The 18,346-nt window shown below is 36.1% G+C and overlaps 1 protein-coding gene across 1 annotated transcript in view; it reads left to right on the top strand.

Moving 5' to 3' along the window:
• LOC149171891 (3-hydroxyisobutyryl-CoA hydrolase-like protein 5) overlaps positions 1-18,346 on the top strand; it is a 209,177-nt gene that overhangs the window by 183,977 nt on the left and 6,854 nt on the right. The window lies entirely within an intron of this gene.

Below are 18,346 nucleotides of genomic sequence, written 5' to 3'. Positions count from 1 at the left end.
ATGATCATAGACAATAGGTTGCCAGAAAAGATTTGGAGAGCAACTATGATTGAAAAATCGAGAAACATTGCCCGTTTTGCTAGCATCTATAGGAATGTTGAAATGAGGTTTAGTGTAAGTCCCTTGATTTGAGCAATGGTACATAACACAGGCAATACCTAACTTCACAAATAGTGTGATTTTATTCCTTCCTGTCGACTTGACATTTCGTGTTAGGAATATTCAACATTATTCACAAATATTTTCTAACCAAAAAGAAAATGTTATGCTTGTTCAAAAAGCTTCAAATTCTGTTCAAGAGGTTGAAGCTCTTCCAGGTTGCTGAGAGTCATTCCAAGTACATCACTCGACATCGCTGGTTTGAGATCATAACTTAATCCGAAGGCTTTAAAAAGAATGGGATAGGGAACCTTTCCTTCTTGTCATTCACCACCACCATTTTCATCAGCTGCAGATATATTGTCAGATTTTAGATTTTCCAATTCTTCATTTGCCACTGCTGTGATGCATTCGAAGATTGCAAGCAGCCTCTCCAGGTCAGATATACCATAAATTCACTTCAGTTTTTATGTATCATTTGTTTCTTTATTTTGGAAGAATAACATTAACCACCTTGAGCACAAACCCCTTTCATTTCAGATCTTCTTTTCCCAGGTTTTTTAACTAGCCCTTTCCATATCAATATGGCTTCCCAGTTGTTGTTCGCATATTAACTTAATTTCCCATTTGAATATTGATGCATATTTATGGCTACTTACATTCCATTTCAATGGTTTTTGGCATGTCTACCTTGAATTAAGACTCGAAATCATCGACCCTTGCTTTCAAAAAAGCCCGCAAAAGCCTTTTCACATTTCAATATTCTTCCACACGCTATGCCTTACGGCGTCTTCTTTGCAACATTGGGTGCAAATGCTAGTTACTTTTATCTTCAAATTCCATAAGTGATAACCTTGATGAGACTCATCTCCTTCACCATTTGAAAGACCATCACTATATTTGTTGATATTTATAACTCTTACTACATCAGATATATTCCTATCAACATTTTCAATAAAAGTACCATTTTCTTCTAGGCCATCAAATGCATTATTACTTTTATCTTCAAATTCCATAAGTGATAACCTTGATGAGACTCACCTTCTTCACCATTTGAAAGACCATCGCTATATTCATGTGTATAAAAACTTCTCTTGTTTTCATACCTTTTCATAAATATTTTTTCTGCTTCTTTTCCTTTCTCCTAATTTTCTCTATAGGGACACTTAACAACGTAATGACCAACTCTACCACAAGAAAAATATTGCAATGGAATCTTACCTCTGAATCGTCCAGTACCCATTTGGAGTTTCTTTATGAAGTTTGCCCCTTCTTCTTCTGATACAGAACTTGATTCTTCTTTTTCTTTTCCTTTTGTAGTAGCTTTGAATGTTGTTTCTGTCATGTTTGAAGGACCACCTTTCCTCATCTCAAATGTTGTCAATATTCGATCAATTTGATCAAGTGTGAGAGCTTTGGATTCTAGGGTTAGATATCCTAACATTGTGGCCTAATTTGATCAGAGTTTTGGATTCTAGGGTTTCACTACTCCAAACAGGTCATCATGGAATTTTTGCTATAACTTTTATTCTGCGACATTTCAGAAGCGAAAAAAAAAACCCATTTGAGACGAAATGCAACATGATATATCAAAATTACAAGACCAAGTACAACAAATTTCATTCTCACTAAAGGTAAATGGAGCCAAGATGAATGGTGTGAAGCTAATATGAATGGAATGCAAGTTAAGGTGGAAGCTAAGATGGATGGCATGGAAGCTAAGATGAATGGCATGGACGATAAGATGGAAGAATTGAAGATAAATTTGAATAAGTTGCTACAAGAAATGGTCACTAATGGTGAAAGGGTAGTAAAGGAAACTCATGATGAGAACAAAATAAATGTTAATCATGCTTTCATAGACTCTAATGTTGGATTGAAGACCCACCATGTTCCAAAAATTGATATGAGGAAGTTTGATGGCAAGGATCCCGGAGCATGGATACTACAGATGGAGCAATTTTTTGATCTCCATAATGTGAAAAACACACAAAAGGTACGTATTGCAACTTTATACTTAGAACCAAATCAATTTGTATGGTATCGATGGCTTTGCTCTCGTAAAAAATTTGTCACTTGGGCAACTTTTATGAAAGAAATGATAGCACAATATGAGGATACAAAAGGCAACACTTTTTTTAGCCAATTGATAAATCTCAAAAAGAAGGGTTCAATGATGGAGCACATTGAGGACGTCCAAAAATTGAACATAAGGGTAAAATATATTCTAGAGAAGCATAGGATTGATGTGTTCATAGGGACTTTAAAGAATAATATCCAACATGAGGTTCACCTTTGGGAACCTAATTCATTGGAGAAGGCATTCAGGTTAGTAAGAAAAATGGGAAGCAAAATTATGGAAACCAGGAAGCCTAGCTCTCACAAATATAAAGATGAAATTTTTGTTAGCCCTAGCCTTCCACAACCTACAAGGTAGATACCACAACAATTGGAAGAAGGAAGAGCAAAAGGGCTTTGTTATAGTTGTGATAGCAAATGCACTAAAGGTCATAAGTGTGCTGAGAAAAAATTATTTTACATAGATTATGAAGAGGAGGAAGAAAAGGATCAAAAAACATCAAAAGAAGAGGATATACACCAGGAACCAACCCCAGAGAAAGAAAAAATGAATCTGACCATATCTTGTAAAGCATTGGCAAGAATTACCACTCCCCAAACTCTCAAGATAGAAGGAAATATCAAGAAGAAAAAGGTTCAAGAAGTGAAATATGACATCGAGAAAGAAGAAATGAATCCAACCATATCTTGTAATGCATTGGCCAAAATTACCACTCCTCAAACTATCAAGATAGAAGGACATATCAAGAAGAAAAATGTTCAAGAAGTGAAATATCACATTGAGCATCAAGAAATGAATCTGACCATATCTTGTAAAGCATTGGAAGAAATTACCCCTCCTCAAACTCTAAAGATAGAAGGACATATCAAGAAGAAAAAGGTTCAAGTAGTGAAACATCACATTGAGCATCAAAAATAAGTTCTCCAACTTTTAAAGGATAATGCCATTTTGGTGCATAATCAAATGAAACAACAGGTAGATCAACATCGCAGTGAAATTTCTTTTGATGTAGGTGATTGGGTAATTTTACAGCTACATCTCAAGCAAGCTATTTATGAGAAGGAAATGTTGGCAATACTACATGCACTTAAGAAATGGCAACCTTACCCAATGGGAAGACACTTCAAGGTAAAAATGGATCATGATAGTCTTAAATACTTTTTCGAACAAATATTATCTTTAGAAGAATAGAAAAAATGGGTCACAAATATGTTGGGTTATGACTTTGACATCATCTATAGAAAAGGGAAGCAAAATTTTGTTGCAGATGCACTCTCAAGAAAGGATGAGAATGTGGAAGCATTGTTTTGTGCTATTTCTATTATCCAAACAGATTGGATAAATGAAGCAAGGGATGAATGAAAGAAGGACAAAGAAGTGTGGCCACTCATTCAAAATTTGTAGAAGATCCCAATTCAAACAATATTGCCAGAACTTGAAGAGGAAGGAAAAATCATATTGGAACCTGGAGAAGTCACAGAAACAAGAACTCGACAGTTACGAAATCAATCAATTTCAGAGTATCTCATCAAGTGGAAGAACTTACTCGCTGAAGATTCCACATGGGAGGACAATAATTTTATACAAAAGCATCAAGAACTACCCAAGCATTGAGGAAAACACTTTTTGAAGGAAAGGGGCATGTTAGGCCCCTATACTACTAGTGTAACCCCTTATTGTTATTAGTACAACCCCCTTATTATATTGTTGTACCCATGTAGTCCCCATATTGTTACTGTTATGTCCCATAGAAGCCCACTGTTGTTATTATTGTGCCCTTACATTATTATTGTTATGTCGGCTCTGATTATATTATGACCCTTAGACTCCTATATATAGAAAGGAGGTATTGTCATTTGTATCATCCAATAATTGTTCATTTGTGTAATCTAAAGGAGGTTGCCCCCTCGAAGAGGCTTAGTTCTAAGGCATTCATCTATCTTTTCTATCTTTTTGTGAGCTGGTTTCTTAACACATTTCTTCAATAGTAGAGACTTTGGAGTCGAACATCGGAGTCAGAGATCTCAAAATATTTTCAGCAATAGTAGCGTATTTTATTTCTTCACAAATATTTCTCCTAGAATTAACAATTTCATCTACTCTAAGAAAAAATGCCACAATGCTTTCATGATCTTGCATTTTTAATGTCTCATATTGTATTCTGAATGTTTGAAGTTTAGTTGGTGTCGCCCTCATAACTTTGGATAATCTTATCCCACATCCACTTTGTTGTGTTCAACTGCATTACCTTCACAAACTCAGACACGACTAGGCTTCCCAAGATGGCATTTACAACTTTTGAATTGGTTTCATATTGTTTCTTTCCTATAGTATCTAAAGGAATAGAGGCTGGATATTAATATCCACTTTCAACGATTTCCCATACATCAACTCTTAGTGCCTGCAAGTATAATCTCATCTTAACTTTCTGAAAGACAAAGTTATTTCCATTAAATATAGGAGATCTGATAGAAAATACTCCTTCATGACCACTCATCTTAACGAATCTCCTTCAAGTGATCAAGCTTCCGCCGAAGGACCTGCTTTGATATGAATTGTTGGGAAAAATAATGGGGGGGGTGGGTTAATCAGTATTTTCAAATCATTAAACTTTTTAATTTCATATCCTAATTTTTTTATGCGAGTTTACCAAAGGGAACCCATGTGTGTATGTGATGAATATTCATACAACTAGCGTATATCCAGTGAAACATATTTATCAGTTAATTCATCTTTTGTTTATCATGAGTCAATGCATCAACATGTCATTAAGCATTAAATAATAGTAACCATGTGTAGTAAGAAAAAAATAAATGATCACACATAATTATCACACATGAACACCAACATTTAAGGTGGAAATCCAATGTGGGAAAAAACCACCGTTGTTGTCATCTCTATCTTCTTTTTGATATAAAGAAAAACTTCTTACAATCTTGTATTGCCACAGAGTCATACTAGCATGTAGGCACCCACATGCAGAATGCTACAACCTTCGCTCATTCTCTAGCACTCACTAGAAGGGAGCTCCAACCCCTTGATTTGATTTTCCAGCTACCATTGGAAGGAAGCTTCGACTTCCTCATTGAAGGCTCCAACCATCAACAGTTTTGGTGACCACATTTCATAAATTTTCATACTGGATCCACCTGCTACAACACATCACAATTCTAGGCCATGTTTCATCAAATTTTCGGACTAGGCCCACTACCAACATTTAAGCCCAAACAAAACATCAAAACTGAAATTGATCACTGTAACAAAAATATTGAACCAACCAATCATTGAACCAACAAAACCAGAGAATCACTAAAACCCAATCACTAAATCAATTGAATCAACTAAAACCCAAATCAATCAAGTTAAATAACCAAAACAATCAAATCATTGTAACCAGAATACCAATCAACATACGACACATCACGAAACCATATTTTGTTACTGCAAAACCTTATCAACCATATATTAAAATATATACGTTACTTTAGAGTAGAAAATCCGTGTGTGTACATTCTTTCCATGAAGTACACCTACGTACAGATCTTAAACCAGTAAATCATGAAAATAGAACCACAATCACTATGAAATAAATACTGAATCATATACAGATCCAGTACATCATTATGAAAGAATCACAAAACCTGCACTGAACTTCAATCACAAACAACAAGTATCATCATCATTCTTCAATCAATCAATCCTTAATCAAAATATCATTTTTTAAGCCAAGAAAAATTTGTTGACAAACAAAAAAGCACTACAAGACTATTTAAACTGACCAGAAAACCTTTTCATCAAAACCATAGTTCCTATATGCATTTTCCTTAAAACAAACCTGCGTGTATACACGCTTTTCAGGAAACAAACCTGCGTATAGATCAGAATATATACATGACTTACCAATATCAAACCAACGTGTATACACGCCATCCAGGCTATAAAACCCACATACAGATATGCATTTACTAGAAAAAAAATTTGTTGCATCATAAAACTTTAGACATACCCAGATCTCAACATACACAGAAAAATCATGTGTCAAGACACTATCAACACATATCATATCACCTCATAATCAAGTCTGTCATCTAAAATCTATTGGATTTGATCCATCATCAAATTCTCAGGTGCATACTTATCTTTAGATCAAGGAAAACATCAACAACCCATTACATGAATATTTGCTTCAGTTCTAACTATTCATAAAATATTCATCACTTGCACACTTCTACCACTTTGATCTTCATCTCCTTATATAGCTTAGTCCTTATCCAATACCACAGGTAAAAACCATACATCAGCTGATGGTTTTCTTAGATGGGATCAAAAATCCATTACTGGGCTCAATACCACAAGGAAATACCATGGTAAGGACCCTTGGTATTTAGAATACCATGGTGCGGAAACTGTACATGCCTTTGCTTCTTCATACCCATTTGTGTACATGAATTTTCTTCACAAAACCTACATATACTCTACTTTGCTTCCCCAAACCTGAGTATGTACACTACTTTGCTTCATAGAAGTTGTGTATACTCGACTTTTCTTCATAGAACCTGTGTATACCCGACTTTGCTTCACCAAACCTGCATATACTTATTCAAACTTCATTTTTATCATTTCTCTGTCTCTAAACTGCTATGTTTTTTAGCAAACTCTTTGTCACATCTACAGACAAATCCTGTTGACATCTTCATCAAGTAGGTTGCCATCAAGGAAAACCCATCAATCATAATTCCAACAATATCCCCCTTTGGACATGATGGCAACCACTTTGGTGTTTGGTCACCACCACCTATAGATTCCTGTAACACACAATAAGCTAAGAACCAAGCTTTTCAAACTCCAAGTTACTCTCCCCCTTTGACATTAAGGGAAAAGGGCTAACCAATGCTAAATGAAAGCTTCTGTAGATCTGAATTATTGAGTATGAACACTAAAGACTGACCATGCTCCCATTGAACACATGCTGAAATTTCTGAAGGATGTAAATGAATTACATGACTCTATGACTCATATGACTTGTCCTATCACCAAGTACTCAAACTTACATCAATAACCCAATAACAATGGGTTTACATATTTGACTTCATTATTACATCAACCTCCCAATCATAGCGGGGTTAAAAATTACATCACATGCTGAAAAAGGCTTGACCACAATAGTCCATACATGACTGAATTTTACAATGATCTTTACATGACCTTTACATCAGATGACAAATATGACAAGTATAACCAAGTCCAAAGACCTCTATAGTGATTTAGCAAGACCAATATTCTTCAACAACCATCATATACTATGTAGGATATGCACAATAAGCATCTATTAGCATCAACAAGAACAACACTTTGTAAATTTCCATCATCAATTTGCAAGATAAGGAAATGTAGCTTCAATATCATCAATTTGTGGCCAGGTATGTAGCAACAACAACAAGCATATCATCAAAATGTAAGATAGGGAAGTGTAGCAGCATTCTTCATCATCATAAAAAATTCCATGTTTCCAAGTATCATTGAGTAGATGTAGTAGTAGCATAATAACCATGTCTTAGCAACCTCATTCTTCATCCAAAGAAGAATTATTACACCAAAACCACTTCATCAAGAATTTATTTCACCAAAATGAAACTCAAGCAAATATCATGATAAAGAACTTCAAAAACATAAGCAGCATCACAAACATAATGCCAACAATGCATTGTTAGAATTATGACATATACTCTCCTTGAACCTGTGCGAACTATTCACTATCAGGTCTAATTATATCATCTCATATATTAGTAAGAATCATCAAAGTATATTCATTAACTAGTCTTCCATCAAGGTATCAACTAGTTATAAAGGCAAAAAGAACTTCTAAATATCAACAACAATCTGTAATCATCAACCATCAGGACAGGAAATCCAAAAAATAATTGACTGAAGCATATCAGTCCCTTTTCCTGAGTCTGTCCCACTATTTCTTCATCATACCAAGATATATGTGACTATTTAGTTCAGAACTCATGTATACACACGACTTTTCTTTATAGGATTAGCGTACAAAAAGTGAAATATTGAAATTTCACACCTTTAGCTCCCTCTGAATCTGTTATGTCTATATCTATGCACTATTACTACACCAAAGGCACTATCAGTAGTATAAACAACATGAAAAACAAAAACAACCATGGGAATCATCATCAAGACAAACATGTATTACTCCCCCTGAGATTACACATCACTAATTCTGAGGACCTGATAATCATGTTCTCTTTTCATGAGGTCAAGAACGTCTCATGACTTTTGTAGTCACTGTTAGAAATATTCATTTAAGAATAAGGGACTCCAATAGGCACCATATTCTTTTACTCTGAGTCTAAATATTTATCATATTTATGAGAATTTTGTTCTTCAAATACATATAATTTGTCTGGATTTCTATATCCTCTTGCTATGACTTTTCCAGTAAATTCATTCATAACCTTGCACTTGGTTGATGTAAACACAATTATATTTCCCTTACCTACCATTTTACCTACACTTAGAATATTACGCTTTATCCCTTGAACTAATAAAGCATCACCTGCTATTCTACTTTTATTAATTTTGGCTTTACCTTGTCCTAGAACTTTTGTTGAAACATTAGTTCCAAGAATAACATTGCCATGTTGGTTTTTCTTGAGAGACTCCATTTTACTCTTATATCGAGTCATTTGATGAGAGAATCCACTATCTATGTACCATTCATCTTCATCTTTAAATGAGAAGAGAGAAAGACCACACCTTATATGTTCTTCGTTTTGATGTTCATTATGATAAATGTTGGAGGATCCATCTTTTGAGGTCTTCTGGCATTAATTTTCTTATCTGGTTGCTTACCATATTATCTGTGGCGATCCATAGACTTTTTCCTGCATTCTTTTGCTACATGCCCAAACTTGTTACAAGCATAACATCTTATAAGTTTCATATTCCTTCTATTACAATCAATGGATTTGTGACCAAACATATTGCAAGAAAAACAATATCCCTTAAAGTACCCGGACGCTGATGATTTTTCTTTGAGACAGTTATTAGCTTGAAACATTCTACTTCTGCAATTTGTTGCATCATGTCCATAATTATGACATATGGAACATTCAACATTGTTGATCAGAGGGGAAAATCAATTAACACTTCTATAACTAGGAGTAAATGTTTTCCTTTGAATATTTTATTTCCTTGGTTATTGATGAGGTTGACTTCTTATCTCTTTGTTGAGCATTTCAGATTGTGCATTAGAATTCCTTGCCTAAGCTTGTGAACTAGATATTCCTTCAACGGTTTCATGAAAACCAAGAATAGATATGATGGTAGGAGACCTTTGACTACTAAGAATATTATCCAGAATCTTATTACTATTTTGAAATTGCAAATGTTTATCTTTTTCTTCTAATTTACTTGTTAGGATATTTACCTCAACCTGATATTGCTTTTCCTTTTCTAGATACTACTTCTTCATAATTTCTTCAACCTTTCTTCCTTCCTCCATTTTCTGCTTTAATTTGAGATCTCTTCTTTCAGCCCATTTTCTTGTTCTTCAAATCCTTCAAGTAGTTCTTCATTCCACTTATCTGATTTTTCAAGATCTGCTCTTATAGAGATGACCTCAGATTCGAGACCTTCAAAATATTGGTTAGATACCATACCAGCATGATCCTTGTTATCATAACCCTGGAACTTATTTTTAAGATTAACAATATTTTTCAAAGAAAGATCATTTTTTTTTCTAAGATAAAAAAATTCTTCTAACCTGAATTCTTTTGAATCAACAACTCCATCTGTCATTTTGGCCACATTGTTAGATATAGGATTACCTGGCACTTCTTCATATATTTCTTGTTGCTTATCCCACACTTTCTTTTCAGTAGTATAATGCATAACCTTATTCAATATTGAATCAGATATGCTACAAAATATGTTACTCAAATCCTTACTGTTCTTTTTCACTTCCTTGTCTAATGGAGGAAACTTGGTGTAACCATTGCACACTAGATGCCAGACATTGAGATTCATTGGAGCATACTTCATCTTTCCTTTCCATTGTTGATAATTATCTTTTCTTAGCATAGGAAAATCTGCATTATCCATTGATTCTAACTTGCTTGATCTGTTGCTTCAAGAGGTAATATTTTTTAATATATTTTCTCTTTAGAGTGCTTATTTTCACTTTTACCCGTAAGTGCGAGCTCAATAATTTCACTATCATCATCACTATAATTATTTCATAGACAAGGAAATGGATCACATTTTCAAAAAAAACGATACCTGATGATGCTTCTCCTTCTTCATTCTTAATCAATAGAAAGCGGGTTGCTCCCAAAATTGAATATTTGCTAACATCTATAATTGTCACTGCATCTTATATATTCTCATCAAAGTTTTTCAATAAAAGTACCCTTTTATTCAAGGCCATCAAACTCATTATTAATTTTACCTTCAAATGCCATAAGTAAGTGACAATATTGATGAGACTCACCTTCTTTACCATTTGAAAGACCATCATTGTCTTCATGTGTATAAAAAAATCTCTTATTTTCAAACCTTTCCCTATTTATTTTTGCAGCTTCTTTTCCTTTCTCCTTATTTTGTCTATAGGGACACTTAGCATCATAATGACCAACTCCACCACAAGAAAAACATCTGACAAGAAGCTTACATCTAAATAGTCTAGTACCCACTTGGAGTTTCTTTATGAAGTTTGTCTCTTCTTCTTCTCATATATAACATGATTCTTCCTTTTTTTTCCTTTTACTGTAGATTTGAATGTTTCTTCTCATATTTCTGAAGGAACACCTTTCCTCATCTCAAATGTTGTCAATATTCCATGGAGTTGATCAAGTGTCAGGCCTTTTATATCCTGCATTTCTTCAATAGCAAAGACTTTGGAGTCGAATTTCGGAGTCAGAGATCTCAAAATATTTTCAGCAATAGTAGCATCTTTTATTTCTTCACCAATATTTCTCATGTAATTAAAAATTTCATCTACTCTAAGAAAAAATGCTGCAATGCTTTCATCATCATGCATTGTATTCTAAATTTTTTAAGTTTAGCACCTTTTACCTTGGTGTCGCCCTCATAACTTTGGATAATCTTATCCCACATTACCTTTGTTGTGTTTTTCTGCATTACCCTTGTTAAACACACATGGGAAGCAATATAATATGAAGGATAAATCATGAGAGTACAATTTTTATTAACAAATGATTTACATTTATAGTACATGTTGTGATCATTGGGTTTCACATCCCAAGGTTTCTTGGACTCCTTTTGTCCATTCGGCTTCCACACTAACCCATTAAGGATTAGGTGTCCAACATTCCCCCCCTTAATCCGAAGGGTTATGTATGAGTCCAAGAAGAGAGTTGTAATACAAAATGTGCAAAAATGCATGGCAGCACTAGGCTGAATGTGCTCTCTGAAATTTTGGTATAAAGGGTGGTGGTTTAAGGATGACCACAAACACTGGAACGCTTAGTGCAGTTCCTAGAACTCTTCCAAAACTGGCAAGAAGCTGAAGTCTTCTGCTAGGGGAAGTGCTCCTATTGTTTTGAAGAGGGAAACCTTCAACCAAGAAAGGGAGGTCTCACCCCACATAAAAGGGAGAACTTCAACCTTAAAAGGGAAGTCTCAACCTGTGATGGTTTAAGGATTACCATCAACTCGGGAATGCTTAATGCAATTCCTAGAACTCTTCCAAAACTGGCAAGAAGCTGAAGTCTTCTGCTAGAGGAAGTGTTCTCAATTTTGTTCCTGGAATTCTTCCGAAACTGGCAAGAAGTTGAAGTATTCTGCTAGAGGAAGTGTCCCAGATTACCAACTGAAGGCATGCTTAGGGGCATCTTTGTCTCTGGCTACAACTCTGAAACTGGTGTGGCAGGTTGTGGCTCAGGCTCGCTTGATGTGGCTTGAAGCTTGTAGATGACCATCATTTCCCCCCTTGTCAGATACAAGGTGAGATGATGGAGAAAACTCAACTGCAAGACTGTTCAATACTCTGGAACAATTTCTGACATGTGTTTGGAATATTTTCTTGGCTGTTGATGCCCATTTCCAAGAAGCGATCCATCCAAGATGAATCTTTGTTCTTGTAGGACATTTGTTTCTGAAGCATCTTTGTGAAGAATGGGTGGTTGTATGACAGTGCTAACATGGATGAAGATCAAAATAGTGATCTTTCAGATGGCCAACTCGGTCACAGTGTTGGCATTTCACAATATGTTGTTGTTGTTGTTGTTGTTACTATGGAAGAGGGCCAGAGTCTGGAACAGCTGAAGCTGAACTGTCATGAATGAATCCAGAACTCTGAAACTGAATGGGCTTGGCGTAGTCTGGAATATGAAAGGACAAGTCCTTGTCATATCCAAGACCAGTTCTATGCTTGTTGTGGACAAGCTATTCCCAAGGTCTGATGATGGGCTTGGGAAGTGCAGACTAAGTTTCTGCATTTGCATGTACAAAATTTGAACCAACTGTAACATTATTGACTTGCTTCTGATGGGTTGCAGTCTCAATGTTCTGAATAGAAACATGTTCAGAATAACTCCTCTATTTTAATTCTTCTTGCTGTAGCTGAGATTCGAGCTGCAAAAAATCAACTTTGTCTTGTACATTTTGCAAGAAAGTTTGAATGTTAAAAAGAGTTTCCTTACTGACTTTTACCATCCCATCAATAGTGGAAAAGATTAGACTATTCAATAACTGTAATGCATCATCAATTTGCTCCATTTAATGACAATGTTGCACAGATATCTCACACAATGCCAAATAATCGCAACTTTAAAGAATATAAACAGCCCCCAATGCTTATGAACATTGAACTCTGTCGTTCCAATTAATCCTCCAATTGATGAGGGTGCCCTTTTAACAGCTCAGACCACATTAATAGAAATGTCTCATTTTTTATTTTTTTGATGGAATGGATGAGGATGGAAATCTTCGAAATGACAAAGATGGAGATGTTGGTTATTTTGAAAAATAATGCATAGTGGCACCTTCTAGTAATGGCAAGCAGTCTATTCAACAGAGAAATGCTATAAGGGAAGGTGCAATCAGTGGTAAACAAGGAACCCCAGGAGATAAAAAGGCAATGGGAGACACAAAATCACATATTCAAAAGCAGAAGAATATTGATCATAGACATTCAATTAGTATTCCAAATGATGGAGCTGCCACTTCTATGCGTGTTAAGAATACAAGTGGAATGCCTCAGAGGAATGAACTTAGGGACAATGTCCGTCGGTGCAGTGATCCAATGAAGAATCAAATAAGGGATGCTTCTCTTCCACCTTGAAATAAGCCAACATCTTCAGTACACCTTGCAGAGGCCGCTCTCGGATGCTTCAAGGATGAGATGCTCCATCTCCTTACCAAGAAACGCATAGACTGGCAACTGGAGAAAACAACAGTCAGCAATGGCAATCAACCTCCGAATCGAATCTGGGAATCTGGGACCTTCCCCAAGCAACAGTTTTTGTCATGAGAATAGAGCCAAGGACAAGAGATCAGTTGAAGCTGAACTTTCAAAGGTACTCGAATCCAATATATTCTCCAACAAATCGCCGTCTCTGTAATGCCCAATCTCTCTAGAGCTGATGACGGATCCTGTAACTCTCCAGCAGCTGGTTCTAGGTTCTAGGTTCTGTCAGCGTGCGACTACGACTTCCTTCACAGCAACTAGGGTTTAGTGGCAGGCTCTGCGGGTCTGCGTTTTCTATGCTCCTCGACTTCTCTTGTACGCGGGCTCAGATATGGGCAGATTTGGTGCTCTGAAGAAAACGTGGCCCAACTTCTATCAACGGGCACAGTTGTTGTTTTCTGCTACGCGACACTCACGGTTTTCCGACATCAATATATAACAGCAACAAAAGCAGCGGTCTCGGGTCCATGACCCTTCATTCTGTTTTCTCTGGAACTCAGTCATAAGTGTTGTAATGTTGTTTTTATGCTTGACAACAAATTTCAGAGACCCTCATCCATTTTCTCATACAGAAACATTCCTTCTTTCAATGACCATGTGCGCTGAGGTATTCCGCTCTTAAGGCTGTTACTATTCGAATATGAATCTACAGATCCCAGATCACGTGAATGAGAAGAATCAGATAGCCATGCGAACAGACTCAACAGAGCAGTGTTGTTTTCCACCGTAGCAACGTTCTTCAATGTGACAGCGTTTTTTTTTCCTCTAGCATTCAACGGAGCAGTGCGTTTACACAGGATATTAGAAAAGGTCAGACAACTGATAGGCAGGTAATGGCAGCGTATTATACGGAGCAGGCTTTGTATGGAGCAGTGCTTTTAAATGGAGCGTTTATGGATAGAGAGTGTAGGTAATGGCAGACAGAATGCAGGCAGTGTGACAGAGGGAGGACTAAGGCATGTGCGCAGTGGAATAACATGTATAGCATGTCAGGCCATACGTTACAAAAAACGGTTGTTAACCAATGCAATAACGTAACTGCAACGATACCAATATAATAAAATTTTAGAGCTAGAAATCGCAGTATGGAGACAATGTTATTATGGAGACAGTGTTAACGTATGAGGTCTACGTATGCAACGTTTTGAATATGGAGTGTCTGGCAGTGTAACATGTGCCTCAAATTTGGGTGCATTGATTTCCCAAGATTTCTATATGCATAATTGAAAGTAACGTTTCATGCAAATCAATCAACATAGATATGAAATGCATAGTTGATCCAATGAACCAGCACTCATGCCACACTACAGACTTACCAGTTTTCCATCTTGAATGTTATTGTGAATTCCGCAAACGACTGCTCCATCATCGATATTACCGGTTGGAGAGTAGATGTACCAGGAGGACGGGTTATTACTGTTTAGATTTCTGAATCAGCGCTCTACAAGACCGCTTTTGACTATACAGTCTCCATTATGACTGTAAGATTACATCGAGTCAAGCATATTCTAGATATACATCTTCAAGACGAGCTTCGGGATCACGCAGCTGCTATGGCCACCCAATTCATTAGATGTTGCTACTAGCAAATGAGAGAGAGTGCCAAAGTGCACAACCTTCAATTCAGGGTTTGTAACAGGAGTTTGACGCATACCATGACCATCAAGGTTTCAACACACAGAGATGCATAAGTGAAGACATTTCAGAGTTACACATAAAGAATTCATCAGAGGATTAATGCATTATTCAAATGCATAGGTGGTGCAACAATCAATGTACAGAGAGATGTATAAGCGATGTGCAACTGGGAATATAGTCGTCAGAAAGGAGTTAAAAACACCATTTTTGATATTTATCTGAGAGAAGGAAAAAACAAATGTGAATTACGTAGAGAGACATAGATGAGAAACTTTTTGTATTCCCATGAACTACACTCAGACTTCAATCTCAATGAGCAATATGAATTTATCCTAACAAATGATCACAAACCCACAAGCTTCATTAAGACATAGAAGCGTTGGTTTACACAGGCCACAAAAACAAGTGGCTTACACAATATTGAGAAGGTTATGAACGTACCAGCTCTGATACCATGTTAAACACACATGGGCAGCAATAGAATATGAAGGATAAATCATGAGAGTACAATTTTTATTAACAAATGATTTACATTTATAGTACATGTTGTGACCGTTGGGTTTCACATCCCAAGGTCTCTTGGACTCCTTTTGTCCATTCGGCTTCCACACTAACCCATTGAGGATTAGGTGTCCAACAAGCCTCATAAAATCGAAATCGACTAGGCTTCCCAAGATGGCAGTTACAACTTTTGCATTGGTTTCATATTGTTTCTTTGCTGTAGTATCTGAAGAAATAGAGGTTGGATATTGATATCCACTTTTAATGATTTCCCATACATTAGCTCCCAGTGCCTGCAAGTATTCTCTCATCCTAACTTTCCAAAAGACAAAATTAGTTCCATTAAATATAGGAGGTCTGATAGAAAATACTCCTTTGTGACTACTCATCTTAACGGATCTCCTTCAAGCGATCAAGTTTTTGGCGAAGGACCTTCTCTGATACCAATTGTTGGGAAACATACTGAGGGGGGAGGGGGGTGAATCATTGTTTTCAAATCATTAAACTTTTCAATTTCATATCATGATTTTTGTACGTGACTTTACTGAAGGGAACCCGTGTGTGTACGCGACTGTTATTCATACAACTAGCGTATATCTAGTAAAACATATTTATCAATTAATTCATCTTCTGTTTATCTTTAGTCAGTGCATCATTACTTCATTACACATGAAATAAATAGTAACCATGTGCAGTAAGAAGAAAATAAACCATCACACATGAACACTAGGATTTAAGGTGGAAACCCAATCTGGGAAAAAACCACCGTTGTTGTCATCTCTATCTTCTTTTTAATATATATATATATATATATCCTTACAATATTGTACTGGCATAGACTCATACCATCACGCAAGAACCCACCTACAGAAGGCTACAACCTTCACTCATTCTCCAACACCCACTGGAAGGGAGCTCCAAACCCCTAATCTTGTTTACCGGCACCCACACAAAGGGAGCTCCAACCCCTTGATCTAATTTACTAGCTACCACTAGAAAGAAGCTTCGACTTCCTCATTGAAGGATCTAACCCTCAACACTTTTGGGGGCCACGTTTCATAAATTTTCACAATGGATCCATCTACTGCAACACATCACAACCATAGTCCACGTTTCATCAAATTTTCATACTAGACCCACTACCAACATCTAAGCCAAAAAGAAAACATCAAAACTGAAACTGATCACTGTAACAAAACCAGTGAACCAACCAAACACTGAACCAACAGAACCAGTCAATCACTAAAACCTAATCACTGAGTCAACTGAATCAATTGAAACCCAAATCAATCAACTTAAACCACTAGAATAGTCAGATCACTATAACTAGAGTACCAATCAACATACTGCACATCACAAAAACTAGATTTTGTTAATGGAAACCCTTATGAACCATATATCGAAATATATACATTTTGTTATATTAGCAATCCCATGTGTGTATGCACTTTCCATGAAGCATACCTATGTGTCATCATCATTCTTCAATCAATCAATTGTTAATCAAAATATCAGTGTTTAAGTCGAGAAGACTTCATTGGCAGACAATAAAAACACAACAAGACTGATTACACTAACAACCTTTTCATTAAAACCCTAGTTTCGGTATGTGTTTTCCTTAAAACAAACCCATGTGTATATCAACTTTTTAGGAAACAAACCTGTGTATAGATCGTAATTTACTAGCACAAAACTTCGCTGCATCACAGAACTTCAAACATACCCAGATCTCAGCATATACAGAAAAATCATGTGTCAAGACACTATCAACATAGATCAAATCACTCCATAATCAAGATTGTCATGTCAGATTTATTGGATCTGATCCATCATCAAATTCCCAAGTGCATACTTAGTTTTATATCAAGCAAAACATCAACAACCCATTACATGCATATTTTCTTTAGATCTAACTATTCATAAAATATTCATCACTTGAACACTTCTATTACTTTGATCTTCATCTCCTTATATGGTTTAGCCCTTATCCAATACGATAAGTCAAAACCATACTACACAATATGGTTTTCTTAGACGGGATCAAAACATCTGTTATTGTGCTCAATACCACACAAAAATACCATGGTAAGGACCCTTGGTATTTAGAATAACATTGTGTGGAAATTGTATGCATCATTGATTCTTCATAATCGTGTGTGTACCCAACTTTGCTTCACAGAACCCGCATATACTCTACTTTGCTTCACCAAACCTGAGTGTCTACACTACTTTTATTCATAGAACCTGTGTATACTCTAATTTTCTTCATAGAACCTGTGTATACTCGACTTTGCTTCACCAAACCTGTGTATACTTCTTCAAAATTCCTTTTTTATCATTTCTCTATCTCTAAACTGCTATGCCTTTTATCAAACTTTTTGTCACATCTGTAGACACATTCTGTTGACATATTCATCAAGTAGGTTTCCATCGAAGGAAAACTCATCAACTAGGTTGTCATCAGGGACAACCCATCAATCATAATTCCAACAATCTCCCCCTTTGGACTTGATGGAAACCACTTTGGTGTATGGTCACCACCACCTGTAGATACTTGTAAAACAAATTTAAGAATAAGGGAC

The sequence above is a fragment of the Pinus tabuliformis genome, chromosome 4_2 (genome assembly GCF_031772625.1).
Source record: "Pinus tabuliformis cultivar Carrire ecotype Pingquan chromosome 4_2, CPIR1, whole genome shotgun sequence".
Taxonomy (NCBI): Eukaryota; Viridiplantae; Streptophyta; class Pinopsida; order Pinales; family Pinaceae; genus Pinus; species Pinus tabuliformis.
The sequence above is the reverse complement of the archived record's forward strand: the minus strand, read 5'-3'. Positions and strand labels throughout refer to the sequence as shown.